Here is a 20,348-nt window from a genome sequence, read left to right on the forward strand (position 1 = left end):
CATATGAATACAATGCTCAATATTTGCGTGCCTTATTTGCTACTCTAGGCAATCAGGGTTTTGATGACAGATCACATGATTTCTCCATTAAAAATGGAGAAACAGTTTTCAAAATCTGGAAGTTCTCAGAGCTGATAGGACTAGAAAATTCTGTGGTATGCTTTCAGTACTTATTTTAAATGGAACACAGATACCTGAAAAATTAAGGACAATGGTGCTCGCTTCGGCAGCACATATACTAAAATTGGAACTATACAGAGAAGATTAGCATGGCCCCTGTGAAAGGATGACACGCAAATTCATGAAGTGTTCCATATTTTTGTATTTGACAAAGGAGCCAAAGATATACAGTGGAATAAACAGAATCTATTCAATTATTGTTGCTGGCAAAACTGGGCAGCCACATGCAGAAAACTAAAAATTGACCCTAGCCTTTTGCCATGCACAAGAATTAACTCAAAGTGGATCAAACACAATGTCAGACCAGAAACAGTGAAACTGCTACATGATAAAGTAGGAGAAACACTGGAACTCACAGGCACAGGCAAAAGATTCCTGAACAGAATCCCAAGATCACAGCAGATTGGAGAGAGACTTGATGAATGGGACTACCTAAAAATAAAAAGTTTCTGCAGAGATAAAAGCATAGCCACAAAAGTAGAGAGACAGCCAACCAACTGGGAAAAGATACAGAGAACTCAAGAAACTTATCCCCCCCCCCAATCCCAACAAATCATTCACTCAATGGGTAAGGGAACTGAAGAGCAACTATATCAAAAGAAGAGGTTAAAATGGCAGAAAAGCATATGAGAAAATGTTCATCATCCATGGTCATAAAGGAAATGCAAATAAAAACAACCGTAAGATACCACTTTACCCCAACAAGAATGGCCAAGATTTTGAACTCAGACAATGACAGATGCTGGTGCAGTTGTGGAGAAAAAGGAACCCTACTGCATTGCTGGTGGGATTGTAAACTAGTTCAGCCACTCTGGAAGGCGGTGTGGAGGTTTCTTAACTGAAAATTGACCTTCCCTATGATCCACCATACCACTTCTGGGCATCTACCCTGAACAGCATAACCCATGATATGATAAGGATACCTGCTCAGCTATGTTTATCTCTGCACTATTCACAATAGGCAGGCAATGGAAAAAATCCAGATTCCCTACTGTAGATGAATGGATACAGAAAATGTGGTACCTATATATAATGGAATTCTACATAGCCAACAGACAAGATAAAATAATGGAATTCACAGGGAAGTGGATGAATCTAGAGCTAATCATGTTGCGTGAGATAAGTCAAGACCAAAGGAACAAAAGGTGCATGGTATCCTTAATATGTGGCTATTAGATCCAAACAGTAAAAGAGCGAGGACTCAAAAGTTGAATACCCAATGCTATGGACATGGTACTAGAAATATAAACACAACTACATAGACATAAAAACATATGACTCTATAGACATAATGTTTTATTACATAGATTAATATGTGTCTATGACATACAAACCCTCAGCCTAATTTTGATTATGTTCTAAATCTAAGTGCCAGTGATGGTATGCAGAGATTTCTTTCTTGAATACCTGTTTGTTAAACATGTCATTTCAAATATGATGTAAAAATCAATGTTATTAAATTCTTTAATAAAAAAAGTTAAAGACAATAGGTAATTACACAAGTCATCCATGCATAGAAGGAAGAACTCTGGTTTACTGAAATCTCAGATCCTGAAAATGAAAGTTCTACTAAATAGAAAAGACAGAACATTGTAAATATTTACCTATTGATAAAAATCTTGGTAACAAAAACAAGCTATACCTTTATTTTGTATAATAAAAACTCACAACAGAGTTGGCCAGATTTTCAGAATGATATGCAATCAGTTAGTAATGTGAAAATTCTTTTTTAAGAACTTTGGCTATTATGAAAATATTCAAATATGAATAAAAATAGAGTAACTTAAGAAAACTGAAAATTCTTCTATATCCAATATTTACTGTTAACAATGATCAGCATCCTTTATATAATACCAAGTTTTGTTGATGTTTATATAATGCAAAAATAGCATCAGTTTTTCTCTTTCTTCTGCAGTATAATAAAAATAAATGCACACCCAGATGCCCACTACAGATGAATGGATACAAAAAATATGGTACATATGTTCAATGGAATTCTACATAGCCAAAAGACAAGATGAAATAATGGCATTCGCTGGGAAGTGAATGAAACTAGAGTGAATCATGATGCATGAGTTAAACCAAGATCAAAGGAACAAAAGGTGCATGGTCTCCATGATATATGCATACTAGATCCAAACAGTACAAGAGTGATGCCTCAATATTCTGGTACCCAAGTTTATGGACATGGTCTTGGAGATATACACATAACTACATGATATAAAAATCTATGATGGGATGTATACTCTATAGATATAATGTTATATTAGATTGATATGTATCAATGATGTATAACTCCTCGGCTTAATTTTAATTATATTCTAAAATCTGTGTGCCAATGATTGCATATAGAGATTCCCTTTTTGAATACTTATTTGTTAAATGTGAATTTAGAAATATGATGTAAAAATCAGTGTTAACCAACAGATGCTGGAGGGGATGTGGCCAGGAGGGATCACTACTACACTGTTGGTGGGAGTGCAAACTGGTTCAGACACTATGGAAAGCAGTATGGCAGTTCCTCAAAACCCTAAACATAGAACTCCCCTATGACCCAGCAATTCCACTACTTGGCATTTACCCAAGTGTCCAGAAACAAGGACATACTAAATCCACTAGCACAACGATGTTCACTGCAGCACTGTTTACCATAGCAAAGATATGGAACCAACCCAGATGTCCCTCAGTTGATGAGTGGATCAACAAGATGTGGTATTTATACACAATGGAATTCTATGCTGCTGTCAGAAAGAATGACATCGCCCCATTCTTAAGGAAATGAAAGGACTTAGAAAAAAAATATATTAAGTGAAATTAGCCAAAGGAACATAGGCTCAAGGGTTTCCCTCATTTGTCAAAATCAGTAGAAACCTTTCACTCTCCTAGCAGAGCTTTACAATAGAACAAAACCTAGATACATAAGGCCACATAGAATGACTAAATGAAAGGACCTCTAGGATACAGAAACAAAAACCATATAATGAGATTGTTGTCCTTAATGTACTATGTTATCTCTCATCTCTTTTGCTGTCCCTTAGTTATCTCATATTGTTACAGTATTTCACCTTGTTATCTGATATATTGTATATATGCTTGATTGGTTATTTGAAATTGAATAGGGAAGGGGGGAAAACAAGATGAGGGCTGGAGATGGAGGGAGAGAAATGGGGACCAAGACATGAGAAAGGGTATCCATGTATGTGAAATAATGCACCTTCTATCTGTGAATATAATGTAACCCTTCTATTAATTATAATAAAAATATATGAAAAAAGATTGCCTGGTAGAAGGTGATCAATGTGTGAGAAATAATGTACCTTCTCTCTGGTGAACATAACTATAAGCCCTCTATACATTTATTTTTAAATAAAATTTAAAGAAAAAAAATCAGTGTTAACAAAATCTTTCAAAATAAATAAATAAATGTTCACCTGTGTTTAGAATTTCACAAAATAAATACTCAGTCCCTAAACAGCTAAGAGTATATTTCTCCATCTATTTAAGTCTAAGAGACATAAAGGTAGCTATTACTTCATTCTCTTACTTGTAACAGGATCTCACTATGTTGCCATGGCTATCCCTGAACTCATTATGTAGCCTAGAGTGGCTTTGAACTCATGAATCTTTTGCTTCTACCTCCTTTCTTTAGAGAGTTACAGTCATGCATTCCCATGCCTGACTCTAGTTCTCATGTCTGAAGATTGAGATTCATAGGGTTTTGGGTACACTGAAAGAGCAGTGATTTGGATTCATATTTTATTTTGCCAAAATTATTCTTCAGTTAAATATGGCTCTCTAATGAGAGTTGCATTCCTGATATACTGACAGAATTCTTTCTTTAGTATCAAAAATATTTTTGTTCTTTCCATAACTTGTTGAGCATGGGCATCAATCCCAATAAATTACATAATTTTTTGTTTATTGATTCGTTTCTATCATCTATTAAGAAAGGCCTATATTTCTTCCATATACTGTATTAACAAGAATAGGGATTAAGAAATAGTATATTTTTAAAAAGATTTTATTGTAATTAATAGAAGGTATTCGCCAGATAGAAGGCACATTTGCTAACAATCATTGCTACCCCTTCTCATGTTTTTGTCCCCATTTCCCTCCCTCAATCCCTCCCCTCATCTTGATTTCCCCCCATCCCTAGCCTAAGAAATAGTATATTTTAAAAGTATATTGCTTCCCTAAATAATCCTATCTGTTGAGCAATTACTACCCTATAAAGTAATATGTAAAACATGTTTTGTCATGAAAGATAACACCATCAGAATGCAAAAAGAAAATGTTACAGTTTGAATGAACTCATTATTTGGAAGCAAATGATTTAATAGTATCGCTACACTAAATTTTCTATTGAAAGTTTATTGAAGTATATACTATAACCCATGATAGATTGAAACAAACTATGTATTGATTCTTCCAATAGAAAGATCAGTCAGCATTACCAGTAATTCCACTACTTGGCATTTACCCACTCGTCCAGAAACAAGGACATACTAACTCCACTAGCACAACAATGTTCATTGCAGCACTATTTACCATAGCAAATATATGGAACCAACCCAGATGCCCCTCAGTTGATGAGTGGATTAACGAGATGTGGTATTTATACACAATGGAATTCTATGCTGCTGTCAGAAAGACTGACATGGATATCGCCCCATTTGTAAGGAAATGGAAAGACTTAGAAAAAATTAAATCAAGTGAAGTAAGCCAGACCCATTGGTTTCCCTCATTTGTCATAATCAGTAGAAATAGCAGAGAATTACAATAGAACAAAACCTAGATACATAAGTCCATATAGTATGAGGCTAAATGAAAGGACCTCCAGGATATAGAAACAAAAGCCATATAATGAGTGATTGTTGTCCTTAATGTCCTATGTTATCTCTCATCTCTTTTGCTGTCCCTTGGTTATCTCATATTGTTACAGTATTTCACCTTGTTATCTGATATATTGTACATATGTTTATTTGGTTATTTGAAATCGGAGAGGGAAGGGGAGAAAACAAGATGAGGGGTGGGGGGAGGGGGAGGGAAATGGGGACCAAGATGTGAGAAAGGGTATCAATGTTTGTGAAATAATGCACCTTCTATCTGGAGAATATAATGTAACCCTTCTATTAATTACAACAAAAATATATGGAAAAAGGAAAGATCAGTCAGCATTATTCACTACATTTTTAACTTGAATAACAGTTTTTCTTACAAGAATATCATGTGTGTATATACATGCATTGGTACACATGTATATGCATGCATAAATGTATATGTAAAATATCTGGACATAAATATAAATTAATTAGAATTATGGCACAAATTCAAATGATCAATCAGTGAAAACTTCTCTTTTAATTCAGGAATATATATTGAAAACTGGATTCAAATCTTCTAGGGGCTATGTGGCCTGTTAGGTGTATTGAATCCTGCTTACAACCCCAACTAGTTCTAAAGCAACAAGCACTTTTCCTAATGCTCTTTCCAACCACAAATACCCTCTGCACACTGAGCGCGGTGGCTCATGACTATGATCCTAACTACTCAGGAGGCTGAGATCTGAAGATCAAGGTTCCAAGCCAGCCGAGGCACTAAAGTCTGTGAGTCTTTTATCTCCAATTAACCACTAGAAAATGGGAAGTGGCACTGTTGTTCAAAGAGTAGGTCATGGGGTAGTAGCCTTGAGCTGAAGAGCTCAGGGACAGTGCCCAGGCCCAGAGGTCAAGCCCCACAACCAACAAAAAATGAAAAAAATTAATAAATAAAGTATGCACACATTATATCTCTGTGTCTCTATGTGCATGTGTACATATACATGTACATACAGATAGATGTGTCTGCATATGTAGGTAAAACTAAGCACCTATAGCCAAAAGCCCAATTTAAGTACTGTGGACATATTTCCAACTGCTACCTAGCCTTGCTGTTGATGGTTATGAGAATTTCTTACTCATTTTCTGGCTACTGTCTTTAGTAATGGTTCAACAAATCTTGTTTTAGATATCTCTCAGTCTCAAGAGTTTTAGTTCAACATACCCAAATATGAAATACACATATGGTATTTTGACAAATCTAAGACACATTGAAGATGTCTGATATAAGATACTTTGTACTTAATGATTTATTAGATTCTATGAAATACTACAAATGTTTAAAGAAGTTGGATGAGGAGTAGAGGATAGTGAGCTTTATTTTGGATATGGAAGCCAGGGAGAGTCCTATCAGTAGAATAAGTAGAAGAGCTTAAGTATGTGCATATGGATGGATAGGGCCAAAATATACCACCTTACAGACCTGGAAAGGCCTCAGAAGTCAGATACATCTGTTATCTTCTATTGCCTTACTGCATGAGAGGTAGTCAGGAAGGAAGTTCCTGGCCTAGTGTCCCTGAGAATTTGTTATGAAACCCTCACATAACAAGTATCCTACCCTAAACCTCAAGGAAAGTAATACTGCATAGATAATTCAAGAAGATTCTATAAAACAGAAATTGTTAGATTTTCTATGCTATCCATTCATTTCATGCTATTAGACCACATCCTTTTTATTCAATCATATTTCTATGCAAATCTCTCTCTGTGTAACACTTAGAATAAAAGTACATAATTTTCTCAGGATCTTTGGATCTTCAATTTTGAAATCTGGATCATGTAAAAGTTGTTATATATATATGTATTTGTGTATATATGTACTCATATATGTATATGTATTTATATCTACATACATAGAGTGTGTATATATTATGAATGCACTTTCAGAGACTATATGTACATATATACATCAATATTACCTAGCTATCCTTTTTTTAATCAATATAGGAGTATGAGCCATGATACTTGCAGCAGCTAAGAAAAGATATTTTTTCTTCTCCAATATGTATGTTTGTGTCTGTATCTATACGTGTATATATACATTTACATGCAGATAGATGTGTCTGTATATTTAGGTGTAACTAAAATATTATTTGCACATTGTACAATTCATGTGTCTTAAGCATATAATCAATCTCCCAATATTCATACTTGCAATTATCTTATTTATACTAACTGCATCATTTTAGGGTTGGAAAACGGATTGATATCCTGTTGCAATACAGGCACTCCTGGCTCCTTTTTTAAAAAATATTTTTAAACAATTTACTTTAAAAAATATATATATATTTCCTTTTTTGATAACTGCTGGAGATCAATCTCATGCCATTGGGAGAGTTCATATTTCCCAAAACAGGACAGATAGGCGGGATCAGGACTCAGTGTCAGCTCAGCTCACCTCAGTGCAGAACTGTCTGAATCATAATTTTTAAAGAAAAAATCAAAACAAAGCAAAAAAAAATCATGTTTTTTTTCTCTCTCAATCCTCTTCCACCTTTGATTAATATGTAAACTTATAGGTCACCTTGCCTCTTAGAATTTGTTTTTTTTTTCAAGTGTTAAGTATAAGAATGAATGAAGCTGGGCTAGGTGGCTCCTTCCTGTAATCCTAGCTACTCAGGAGGCTGAGAACTGAGGACTGAGATTCAAAGTCAGCCCAGGCACTAAAGAACATGAGACTGTTAGTTCCAGTGAATCACTAGAAAACTGGAAGTGGAACTGTGGCTAAAGGAGTAGGGTGGTAGTCTTGAAATGAAGAGCATAGGGACAATCAATGCCCAGGCCCAGGGGTAGTGTGGTAACATTGAAATGAAGATCACAGAGATAGTTCCCCGGCTCAGAATTCAAGCCTGAGTTCATGACCCACACACACCAAAAAATGAGTGAAGATTGGTAAGTCTCCTAGGACCATGCAGTTATAATTCATAAGAATGGGAGACACTAGCTGAATTCCATGCCAAACAGCACAGGGCCACTAGTTCCCCTACTCAACTCCACTCAGCCTGCTCTGAGCCTTTCTCCAGATGATTGTCCTTTCTTATGGAAAAACCACTTTTCAGGATAAGGCACACTTTCTTTAAATAGCTTCTACAAAATGGCTCAATATTGACTCATCTTAAGCACAGTCTACAAAAGGCCCTTTGATGGTGTCTAGTTCTTGAGTGTCTTGTTAATCAAGGTTCTCCAAAGAAACAGGAATATAGGTGTTGCTTCTCTCTGGGGCAGCAACACGGGAATGGGGAGGGACACACAGGGCCAGGCTGTAGTCCCCTGGGAGCCAAGCGAGATGGTAAGTATGGATGACCCAGCCCTCCCCCAATTACCAGGGAAGAAAAAACCACGCTGAGTCAGAAGCAGTATTAACCTTGAAAGCGCATCAGATCTCTCTGCTGATCTCTGCTGATCTGATCTGCTGTTCTCTCATGCTCTCTCTTTATTGCGTCAGACAATTAGTTATATACTGTTGGGGTAGGAGAAGGTGGGAACTGGGAAGCTAGCCAATAGGAAGAGGGCCACCATGCTACCACTAAGGGTCTGGGTGGGGCTTTCAGGTGCTGGGCAGAACAGGTGCAGGAAAGCACATGAGACCTGCTCTGCTGCGAGACCGTGAAGCTGCGGGGGGTTCAATCCAGTCACGTACACACAGATGCCTTAAGAGAGTTATGCAAAGGACCGACTGCCTGGTCAAAGCCCTTTAATTGCCGCTGAGCCAGAATCAGGCCTCAGAGATGGAGGTCAGGCCCCAACATATAGGAGATAAGAGAAAGATCTGTGACTGGATGAATAGAAAAATATTTTATTATGAAAAATGGGATATGTTTAATAAAGGCTTAGAAGTTCCTTGATTTGTTGTCTATAAACCACAAGTCCAAGAAAATTGATGGTATAGTTTCAGTTCAGATTTGGAAGCATAAGAAATAGGGAGCCAATAGTATAGACCCAAACCCAATCCTGAAGGCTTCAAATCAAGGAGTGCAAGTAGCTGAGTATAGAAGTTGGATGTCTGAACTCATCAAAAGAGAACAAATTTGGGCTGGGAGTTTGGCCTATTAGTAGAGTGCTTGCCTAGCATGTATGAAAACCTGGGTTTGATTCCTCAGTACCACATACATAGAAAAAGCTGTAAGTGGTGCTGTGGCTCAAGTGGTAGAGTGATAGTCTTGAGGAAAGCCCAAGGACAGTGGTCAGGCCCTAAGTTCAAGCCCTGGAAGTAGGAGAGAGAGAGAGAGAGAGAGAAAGAGAGAGAGAGAGAGAGAGAGAAAGAAAGAGAGAGAGAGAGAGAGAAAGAAAGAGAGAGAGAAAGAAAGAGAGAGAGAGAGAGAGAGAGAGAGAGAGAGAGAGAGAGAGAGAGAGAGAGAGAGGACAGAGATGGAGAGAGACAGAAAGAGGACAGAGGAGCAGAGACAGAAGAGAGAAAAGGTGTAAAGGTTAATAAGAGTTGGTTGCGTAGCTGACATATTAGTTGACAGCAACATGAAATTAAAAAAAAAAAACAAACTCTAAGGATAGCAGGTACAGTGATAGCCCAGGGTGAGGACACTTGGATTTTGGATTTTAGATAGCCTTAGCTATGTATTTTTGTATTTATCCCAGAACTGGGGTTTAAAATCAGATTCCTCACACACTGCTTGGCTTTTTTTCATGCAAGGCTAACAACTCAATTATTTGAGCCATAGCTGCAATTCATGGTTTGAAGTCTTTAGAAAGAAAGTGAGAATAGCAGAAAAACCAAAGTGAAGTCCCTTGACTTCAGGGTTTAAACTGATAAAGGATAATATTAAACAATGTGATACAACATTTTTTTTGGCCACCTTCCACTCAAACCCAACTTTTTGTTTGTTTCCAGGATCTCTGAAGTCTAGCCCTGGCTCCCCTGAAGTTTAACACTGTCCTTGACATCTTTCAAACAGACATCTCATAGCACAGTTAGAGGTGGAAGCAGGTTGGCAGTAGACAATTTTCAATCCCAGTGTGTTCATTTTATAATAGGCTCTAAACACAGTTTCCGTCTGTTTCGGGACAGAATGATCTGATTTGATTCATTCTAATTTCCTTCCAAAAAACACTGTCAACCAGACCAAAAAAAAAAAAAACCTCCGTCTTACTAATCTGTAAAGGATAAATATTAAAAATGTTTAAATAAGACCAAAGTTATACATGCATTTTACATATGAAAAAGCTGGAGCCCAGAAATATGAGAATTTGCAAAATATCCCATAGCTAATCATAGCAACTCCCCTAACATTCAGTCAAAAAATAGCACTTGTACTCCAAAATAGTTCTCTTCACATTTTAGGGGAAAGTGAGTGCGCTTATTTTACCAGCTCTCATGTGGGCCACCATCGTGATGCCTAAATGATGCAGGAAAATATCTAAAAGTGACTCTTCTAGGTGCATAGCATTTGGTGGATTGCTGAAAATATTTTTTTTAATGGTCAGGTAAGAAATCATGATTATTTTAGGAACCACGTAATTTTTTTACCAGTCCTTGGGCTTGTACTCAGGGCCTAAACACCCTCTTTGACATTTCTCAAGGCTAACACTCTACCACTTGAGCCAGAGCATCATTTCTGGCTTTTTCGGTGTATGTGGTACTGACAATATCAAACTCAGGGCTTCCTGGATGCTAAGCAAGCACTACCACTAGGTCAAACTCCCAGTCCCCATGCAATTTTTAATCATAATTATTTATGTTCCATTTTTCCTGCTGCTGCCTGAGATTTTAATAATATGTAACCTGTGATAACATCATTACACCTAAGAGATATTTACTGTGATAGCCAGTGACAACATACTCCAACACAGATATGGAATAATTTTATTACTCTGATATGATTGTATTTAATTTATATGAAGAAATCAAAGGAGAAGACAAAGAGTAGGCAAATTGGCACATCTATGGCTCTACACCACTGACATAGTTCTGCATATGAGCTTTCCTACATGGAGGAAGGAGGCTAGTCTCTGCTCCACTATCACATACTTTGTAGAATTTTTTGCATGTCCACCCAACATAAGGATTAACTTTGTCTTGTGATAAAGAATTTAACACCTATGGTTTTAAAATAGATCCCACAGAACTCAGACTCTGAAGAAAGACTATAAATTGCTGAGAATTTTGCATCAAAAATCCCAGCATTCCAAAAACTGATGCAATGGTGGAAATCTCCTATTGTCTGTCTCTTCCTTGGGTGAACTTGTAGGAAAAATAAAAGACACGGCTTTTGTTTTTTCACCTAGGAAAGGAATAGAGAAATCCGGAATGCTGATCACCTCATGCCTTAGACGAAGTGTCTAAGTGCCATAAGTTTCCTTAGTAATCAACAGGGTAGTAGATATGGAAAGTGTGGAAGTTAATAAATCACTAGAATAATTATGCAAAGAACCCATGTATGAAAAGATCTGATTTAAGTTGCTGGGCTTGTGAGTGGTAGCTTTAAGCTTCTTGTTCTAGCTTCAGTTCAATTTGTTCCTCATCACTGCCTGCCACCCCAGTAATTTGGGAGCAGATGGTGAGAGGAAGAGAGGATGTTCCCTACACAACTCCTGCCTACCTGCTTCTGCCTCTGGGTCATGGGAGCCTCCCTCTGTACTTTCTCATCTCTTATCACCAGCCCAGGAAAGTGATCTTTATTGCCCATGAGGTAATCTTTCTTACCTAATTAAAGGCACTAGGAAGAAGTGGGGAACGACTTCACTTGAGTTCATTAAGAAACTATATATCAGGCTTGTTTAATTACAAGTGCATTACCACACCTATTATAAAGCAGAAACCTTGCTGGAATGATAGAGGGCAGCTGAAGTGTTTGTGTACCACTACAGCAAGGCCTGTATTAGCTCAGCAGGAATGCCAAAATTGCTCATCTGGGCTGAAGATGCAACACACTCATTGGCAAAGGGTTTTATCTACTTGTGACCCTTTTATCTGTAGATAATGTAATCAATGTCACATGCTATTCAATGAGTTCATCTGCAGCTGGTGGGCATTCCAGGGAAAGGAGCTAATTCCTATTGCTGGCTATTGCTTCTGAATGTCACAGACACAGACACAGACACACACACACACACACACACACACACACACACACACCACCACCATCACCACCCCCAACAACAACAACAACAAAAGTCCCACCTTTGAAACTACTTAATTGCTGGACATAATGTCTTACACTGAAAAGGAGGACAGAATAGTTCAAGCCACTGCATAACTGCTTTTAAGGTATGAAGTAAATAAAAGACCTCTTTTCAGTCTACGTACTACTTACTTAGAGTAGCATCTACTTATTTACTGCTATGTTTAGATATTTGAAAACTGTTCATCATGTGTCTTATGTAGTCATCTCCACTTCAATATGTGCAGGTGACACAAATTTGAATACGACCCAGTAATTTTGTATCAGGAGCCTGTCTCAAAATAAACAGAGTGGAAACAATGAAATCATCACAATGCAGCATGGTGAAAGAGGGTTAGAAGAATATTTTAAATGATGATTGAGCTCTTAGTTCTTCAACTTTTGCTAAGGATATTGTTTAGACATAGTGAATGAAGAAAAAGCATTTCACATAAAGTGTATGTTGTGAGGAAAAACCTACAGGTGACATAAGAAATCTGAAGCAGAGACAATTTGTTCATGTGCAATTTAAATTCATTAGAAATATAGTGAATAATGAAATTGAGGGCTAGTATGGCATAATGTTTCTGTCCCACCAGCCCCACTTTGGGACCTCCTTCTAAATTATGGCTATTATTACTGATGTCAGTTACTCCATTAGGAAACAATGAATCTAGGTAGTTACAAGTAATAGCCCTCAATATCCTTTTCCAATTGTCTCAACTCTTAAGTTTAATGTTGTATCATGTCCTTATTTTCTCTCATCAGAATGGTAAAACCCTATTGGTATAATTTACATATCATAGAATCACCTATATGAACTTTAAATAAACTTTCTCAGTTGTACAATCACCACCAATGATCCACTTCAGAATATTTTGAACACCGCCGTAAGAATTTTTGGTACCTACCTGCACTTATTCCACATTCCCATGCACAGTCCCAGGCATCCACCACTTAGGTGATTTTCTGTTTTCATGGATTTGTCTCTGATGGGAATCTGAAATCCCCAAAATGTAAAAGTCCACTCTCCCACTTCCTCCCAGGCCACAGTCAACTGAGTGCCCCGAAGCAAGCCACACTTGGTTGAACCAGGATCTGTTTAGTGTGTTTGCAAAATATGTTCCTGGAACCAGTCCTGCTGTGTGAATTACATCAGGTCAAAAACACAAACTTGTAAAGCAAACTTTTTTATTAAAGAATTTATTAACATTGATTTTTACATCATATTTAACAAACAAGTGTTCAAGAAGGGAATCTGTATACAATCACTGGCACTTAGATTTTAGAACATAATCAAAATTAGGCTGAGGATATGTATGTCATAGATATATAATCTATGTAATAAAACATTGTGTGTACAGTCATAAATTTTTATGTCTATGTAGTTGGGTTTATATTTCCAATACCACGTCCATAGCATTGGGTATGCAAATATTGAGTCCTCGCTCTTGTACTGTTTGTCTCAGCATGATTCACTCTAGATTTATCCACTTCTTTGCGAACGCCATTATTTTATCTTGTCTGTTGGCTATGTAGAATTCCATTAAATATATCACATTGTTTGTATCCATTCATCTGTAGTAGGGCATCTGGATTATTTCCATTGCCTGGCTATTGTGGATAGTGAAGAGAGAAACTTCCTGAACAGAATCCCAGGGTCACAACAGATTGGAAAGAGACTTGATAAATGGGACTACCTAGAAATAAAAAAATTTCTGCACTGATAAAAGCATAGCAACTAAAGTAGAAAGACAGCCAACCAAATGGGAAAAGATATACTTCAGACAAATGCTTAATATCCAGTATCCACAGCAACTCAAGAAACTAATCCCTCCCAAACCCAACAAACCAATCACTAAATGGGCAAGGGAACGAAAGAGAGACTTATCAAAGGAAGAGGTTAAAATGCCAGAAAAGCATACGAGAAAATGCTCATCATCCATGGTCATAAAGGAAATGCAAATAAAACAATTCTAAAATACCACCTTACCCCAATTAGAATGGCCAAGATTCTGAACTCGGACAATGACAGATGCTGGCGGGGTGGTAAAGAAAAAGGAACCCTACACTGCACTGCTGGTGGGATTGTAAGCAAGTTCAGCCACTCTGGAAAGCAGTGTGGAAGTTTCTAAAAGAACTGAAAATAGACCTTCCCTACGATCCTGCCATATCACTCCTGGGTATCTATCCTGAACATCATAACCCAAGATATGATAAGGACACCTGCTCATACCCAAAAAGGTTTGTACCTTCCAGTCACCATCAACCCTACTGAAGTTCCTTTACCTCTGCCTCCTAGCATGCCTCCTGTCTCTGGATTCTCCTTTGGTGACCATGACATATCTCTTCAACTGTCCAGTAAAGTTGATCTGGTCCACTGAGTGTCCTTCTGCTCTTTCTTTATTCTGATACCTTCATAACTGTTTCCTAATGGCTTCTCTTGGACATTTTGTATAAGCGCAATTGATCTATGATGATGAAGGGGATTACCAGTCACTGAGATCACCACAAATATAGTAGGAAAGAGGATGGATTTCACAGGGGCCATATATTTGCTTTTCTCTGTTAGGGACTAAAATGTTTTCTTTAAGAAAACAATGAGTTGAGTGGGTGCCATTATTAAAACTGACCAAATAATAAACAATGGCTTACTCCACAGGAATGGCTTGCAAGTATTGTATTATGGAAAACAATTGCTATGGTGTTGAGGGGTGTCTCTTTAAAAATATGCTTCCCCCAATTTTTTTCTAGTTTTTATTTTTTGATGATTCTGTCCTCTTTACCTTATGTATATTCATGTGTACATCTTTGGGAGGCTTGGGGAGAAGGGAACAGCATTGCAGGGGAAAATAGTGAAAAAGTGTATTAGTGGAGCTGATTGGACATTGATTATAGTAATCCATATAAATCATGACTGGAAATGGGAGGGAGGGACTGGGAGTGAATGAGGGAACAGATGATACTGTACAAAAGAAAGGTATTCATTACCTGAATCATGAAATTACAATCCCTCTGTATATCACCTCTGTAACAACAACAAAGTAAATTAATTTCTTTTAAATACCAGTTTAAAAATAAGCTTAAAATCCAATCATAGAAGGCACCATCTTTCTGGTTGTATGCAATCATTTCAGCTGTATAATCTGTAATCTTTAATCCAGAAGTAGATAGATATGTGCTTGCCTTTCACATAACCACCTGCCTTCCTCCCCACCCCCTCTAATTTCTGCTTAGCCTCTTTGTGATAGCATTTGCAAAGCAAGTAGGGATGCTGGGGACACAGTGTGCAGATGATTTTTTTTTTTTTGCAGTGAGAGTCAGCCAAAATCACAGATTTCCAGCCTCACACAATAGGAGGTTTGCAATTTGACCAGCCCTTCCCACCCACTGTGGTGAGTGTTCTCTTTTACAGTCATCAGCATTCTCCAGGCAGCTGAATATGAGTCTGTAATTACAATGGAAACAGTGGCCACGGGGCAGGAAATGTGCATGAAATATAATGCATCTGAGAGCCGCATTACACCCAAAGTGCTCTAATGGTTTCCCAACCTCTCCAGGTGGCCAGTCTTATCTCTCTGGATTTTCATTTTCCAATCTCATTTGCCAGGTAACCCTTACCCAGCTATTTACCTTCCTCTGGGAGTGCTGTCCTCCGAAGAAATGATGGGCGTGTTTGGTCTTTGCAGGCCTGGTAGGAGGATAGGATCTCCCAGTGGAATGAGGTCATGTAGACAAAGATTTCTGTAAGCAATAAACCTTCATTATAATAACAAAAAAGAGTTGTAGTGGGAAAAGAAGTCTACTTCAAAGATCTAAGTATGAGAAAGGACAGACAATGATTAGATAAGTATTGAAAAGAAACATCTTTCTCTCTGTGTATATCACTGAGGGCAAGACTTTACTTAAGAGAAGAAATTGGTACAACTGAAGCATCTCCTTGCTACTATGAATAACAAGAAGAGAAAAAGTAAATTAAATCTCCTCAGAGCCTCCGCATTAACCTGTGTTAATCCAGAACATTTTGCAACTGTTTCAAGCTCACTTCTAGGAACCACAAGGCAGAGCTAAAGGATCACTCTGAAAACACGGAATTGAATGGTGCAGATTCTCCTTGCAGTGAAGAATTTCTACAAACAGTAAGAGAGAGGGGGGGAGAGAGAGAGAGAGAAAGACACAGAGAGAGACACAGAGAGAGACAAAGACACAGAGACAGACAGAGTCAGAGACAGACAGAGATAGAGACAGGGAGGCCCAATAGGACTGGGTTGTATGTCTTACTGAGAATTTGTCCTCTTACAGAGGACTGCCAACTGTTGTGACATCATAAGCTAAGGAATCTTCCTTCAACTAGCAGCAGACTTAGGGAAATGATTCTGCACATATGTCACTGACTTCAGTGGTATAGCAGTAGATCTACAATGATTGAAATCTTGTTTGCAGCTCTGACATTTCATGATTGTTTAATCAATTTAAATCTCATAGCAATGGATGACTAATTATTCACTGGATTAATGTTTTTTGTCTTTGTTTTTCCTTTCTCCATTCAGGTTGTATAATATCTTTTTTTTTTTTTTTTTTTTTTGCAGTCCTGGGCTTGAGCTCAGCGTCTGAGCCCTGTCCTTGGACTTTCTCAAGGCTAGAGCTCTACTACTTGAGCCTCAGCACCACTTCTGGCTTTTTTTCTATGTATGTGGTACCGAGGAATTGAACCTGGGTCTTTGTGCATGCTAAGCAAGCACTCAACCACTAGGCCAAACTCCCGGCCCCAGGTTGTATAATATCTGAATGACAGAGAAAAATAATGCTTAGGACAAGGTTAGTACTTTATAGAAACTGGTGCATCTTGCTTAAGTATAGTTTCTACATTACACTCCCAGGAAACTGTGGTCAAGATATTTAATACAGATACCAATCAATAAATATGGGTTCATATTATGAGCATAGATAGGTTAACAAAGGCCTGGGTTATAGTGAATGAAGATTAGAATTAGAAGGCATGGTATTTATATGGTACCATGCTTTTCATTTTTCATTGCTATTGAAAGTGTCTATTAAAAATGCTAAATATCAACATACGTTTGCTATAATATGTTACATTTCCATGCTAATATCTACAAGGCTGGCAAGGTTGCTTCTGGCTAACGAAATTGTAGACTCCATTAGAAGATGCAGAAAAGTGTATTCCTTGTAATTTATAAGTACATTTCTTTTTTTTGAATCATCATTCACTCAGACTGTGATTTCTTTTCTCACTAAAAGTGTTAAGTTATCCAAATCTAATATCAACAGTTTCCCATTTCATTTTATTATTATTGTATTTTTAATGCCTGGTTTAGTTAATGAGATTTCAAAGGCTTATAATGAGAGCATTTGAAATGGAATTTATTAACAAGCAGATATTTTTCTACCATATTCAGAAAATTACATGCTAATAAAGTGAGAATATGATTTGAAAAATTTCCAATACAAATTGATTTTTACATTAATGATTTCAGCATCCAATCCTGGTAAAGGAGAAGAACTGGTTCAACATGGAGAATAAATAGGATTTTTTTTTAGTACTTTCCAAGCCCCTGATTTGTACCCAATCTCATACAGACAATAGAAGGGTCTAGGCCTGCTCAAGATCCACTGTGGAGTTAGAGGATGAGAGACATACAAGGACCAACTAGAGAATAGTAAGAAATAAAATGAAATGAGGTATTTGTTGTCTCTCAATTTAAGCTATTGCTTCATCAAGATACCAGACAGAGCATGGGACCAACACAGTTTTGAAGGAGACCAAGTGGTAAGCTGAACCCTTTACAATGAGCAACATGGTGGGTTGAGTAGTTCTAACTTCACATAGTCTGTTTATCAGTGTTGACTTTTCCCTTTCCTTCCTTCCTTTCTTTCTTTCTTTCTTTCTTTCTTTCTTTCTTTCTTTCTTTCTTTCTTTCTTTTTTTTTTTTTTTTTGAGTAATGGGGTTTGAACTCTGGCCTGGGTGCTGTCCCTGAGCTATTCAGTTCAAGGCTATCACCCTACTTCCCGTTTTCTAGTAATTAACTGGAAATAAGAGTCTCCGGCTTTGTATTGCCTGGGCTGACTTTGAAAAGTGAACTTCAGATCTCAGCCTCCTGAGTAGCTAGGATTACAGGCTTGAGCCACCACGCCCCTTGACTTTTCCTTTTTTATAATGGGTTTTCCATGATCAATACCAATGTTTAAAGAAACAAGCTGACATCCAGAACTCCTAGAACTGTCTTCAGTTAACTTCTCTGCAGACCATTTGTACTTTTCATGAATCTGACAGACAACCATTTCCATGGAATTAAGAACAATGAATGATAACTTTGCTTCCGTGGCTGTCCAAGGGGATATTTTTGAGGAAAACACAAACGATGACAGATCAGATTTGTTTTACAGCCCAGATCCCAATTGGATTTTATGTCTCAGAACTCTGTTGCATTGGAAAGTTTGGTGTAAAAAATTGTAAGTAAAAGTAGACTCATTTCCTAAAATCTATAACACATTGGGATGTGAGTTTTATGAATTTGATAGCTCATAAAGGAATACTCCCATTGAAATCAGAAACCATCAGCCTTTTGTGTCCTGATTGGCAATGTCTAACTGTTACTAATTTTGGTAGAAGAAGGTACTTTCTAGAAGTCAAAGTGCAAGTTTTCTGAAAGAAGCATTACTCCCTCTTAGAAGGAAATGACAAGTAGTATAATAATACTCAGCAGGAGAAGAATAGCTGAAGAAAGACAGTCAATCTGATGCTGTGCCCACATAGTGAAGCAGAAAGCCACATAGAACAACTGGAGAGACATTTGATAATGAGTCTGAAGAAAGGAAAAAGTTAGGTGACGTTGGACAGGAGCAGAAAGATTGGGTAATTATTAGAAGCTGCAGATTTATAAATGGGGCCTATAGCAACTGAACTTGTAGTAAATAATGTTGCTATCTACCTGTCTTAAAGCTTCCTAAATACTTAGAAAAATATTTGCTTTACATTTTTCTCTTTTGATATATTTACTTCAGTTTTGAGTATACTGTCTCATATTCTTAATTATATACATTATTTGATATGGACAGCCCTTTACTGTGTTTAATAATAAATTTAATAAAAATATTAGTGTATAGATACATCCATCTACATCCATCAATTTTATGAGAGAGTTTTTGTATATTTTCAATAAATAACCCTTCCACTTCACTTCAAGGCCAGGATTGGAACCTTGCTGTCATTCCTTGTGGTCTTACATGTTTTAAATCATATGATTTCATGAGGCCCTACGGGGCGATTTCTATTGTTTGGTTGGGCTAGACAGAACGGTCTCTTCAGAACTTTTCTGAAGACTTACTTTTGTTCAAGAAAAAGAACAACATCTTGTTTTTGAAATGGAAAATGGCTCAAGGGAGGCTTTAAAAAATCTTCCATGGAGTAGTTTGAACTATGCTTGTAAGAAGAAAATATAACTTTCAGGTTATAGATGTAAAACAGAAATAACTGCTTTCTAGGGCTATTTTACGTCACATAAAGAAGATATGATGTCAAGGAAAATAAAAATGAAGGTGGGAGAGAGAATGAGGGAGGTAATGAAGGTGGAAGGGACAGAGAGACACATAAAAAGAGAGAAGGAGAGAGAGAGAGAGAGAGAGAGAGAGAGAGAGAGAGAGAGAGAGAGAGAGAGAGGAAGAACAATAAAGGAAGAAACCTTAAGAACATCCGTTCTGTCTTTTACTTCTCATGTCATCTGTACTGTCTTATAAAAAGTTTCATTGGGTAGTTACTGCCTTAGTAATTCACTTTAAGAATGGTCATTATTTGAAATCGCTATTGATGTTTTATTTTAAATATGATGTCAAGAGATAATGTAGATAATTAAATGTTTAATATGTTCAATTATAGAAAAGTTTTTTTTTTTTTTTTTTTTTTTTTGCCAGTCCTGGGCTTGGCTTTCCTCAAGGCTAGAGGCTCTACCACTTGAGCCTCAGCACTACTTCCGGCTTTTTTCTATGTATGTGGTACTGAGGAATCGAACCTGGGTCTTCATGCATGCTAGGCAAGTACCCTACCACTAGGCCAAACTCCCGGCCCATAGAAAAGTTTTTGAAAAATCATTGGGTTAACAGTCTCTCTTGGCTAAAAATGTTTTGAACTAAGATTTATTCCCACTTGCTTTCAAA

At 37.3% G+C, this 20,348-nt stretch overlaps 1 long non-coding RNA gene and 1 other non-coding gene across 2 annotated transcripts; one reads left to right on the top strand and one right to left on the bottom strand.

The window, feature by feature from the left end:
- Window positions 1-214: 214 nt before the first annotated feature.
- LOC150049727 (U6 spliceosomal RNA) lies at window positions 215-321 on the top strand. Its single transcript, XR_016538941.1, has one exon. It is a non-coding gene; the product is annotated as a U6 spliceosomal RNA (small nuclear RNA).
- Window positions 322-13,449: 13,128 nt separating this feature from the next.
- LOC150049728 (uncharacterized) lies at window positions 13,450-16,386 on the bottom strand. Its single transcript, XR_016538871.1, has 4 exons — window positions 16,177-16,386; window positions 15,806-15,916; window positions 15,164-15,200; window positions 13,450-13,786 (listed from the first exon to the last, which is right to left on the bottom strand). It is a non-coding gene; the product is annotated as an uncharacterized LOC150049728 (long non-coding RNA).
- Window positions 16,387-20,348: the final 3,962 nt, after the last annotated feature.

This window comes from Megascapheus bottae, chromosome 19, assembly GCF_031878675.1.
Source record: "Megascapheus bottae isolate mThoBot1 chromosome 19, mThoBot2.hap1, whole genome shotgun sequence".
Lineage (NCBI taxonomy): Eukaryota > Metazoa > Chordata > Mammalia > Rodentia > Geomyidae > Megascapheus > Megascapheus bottae.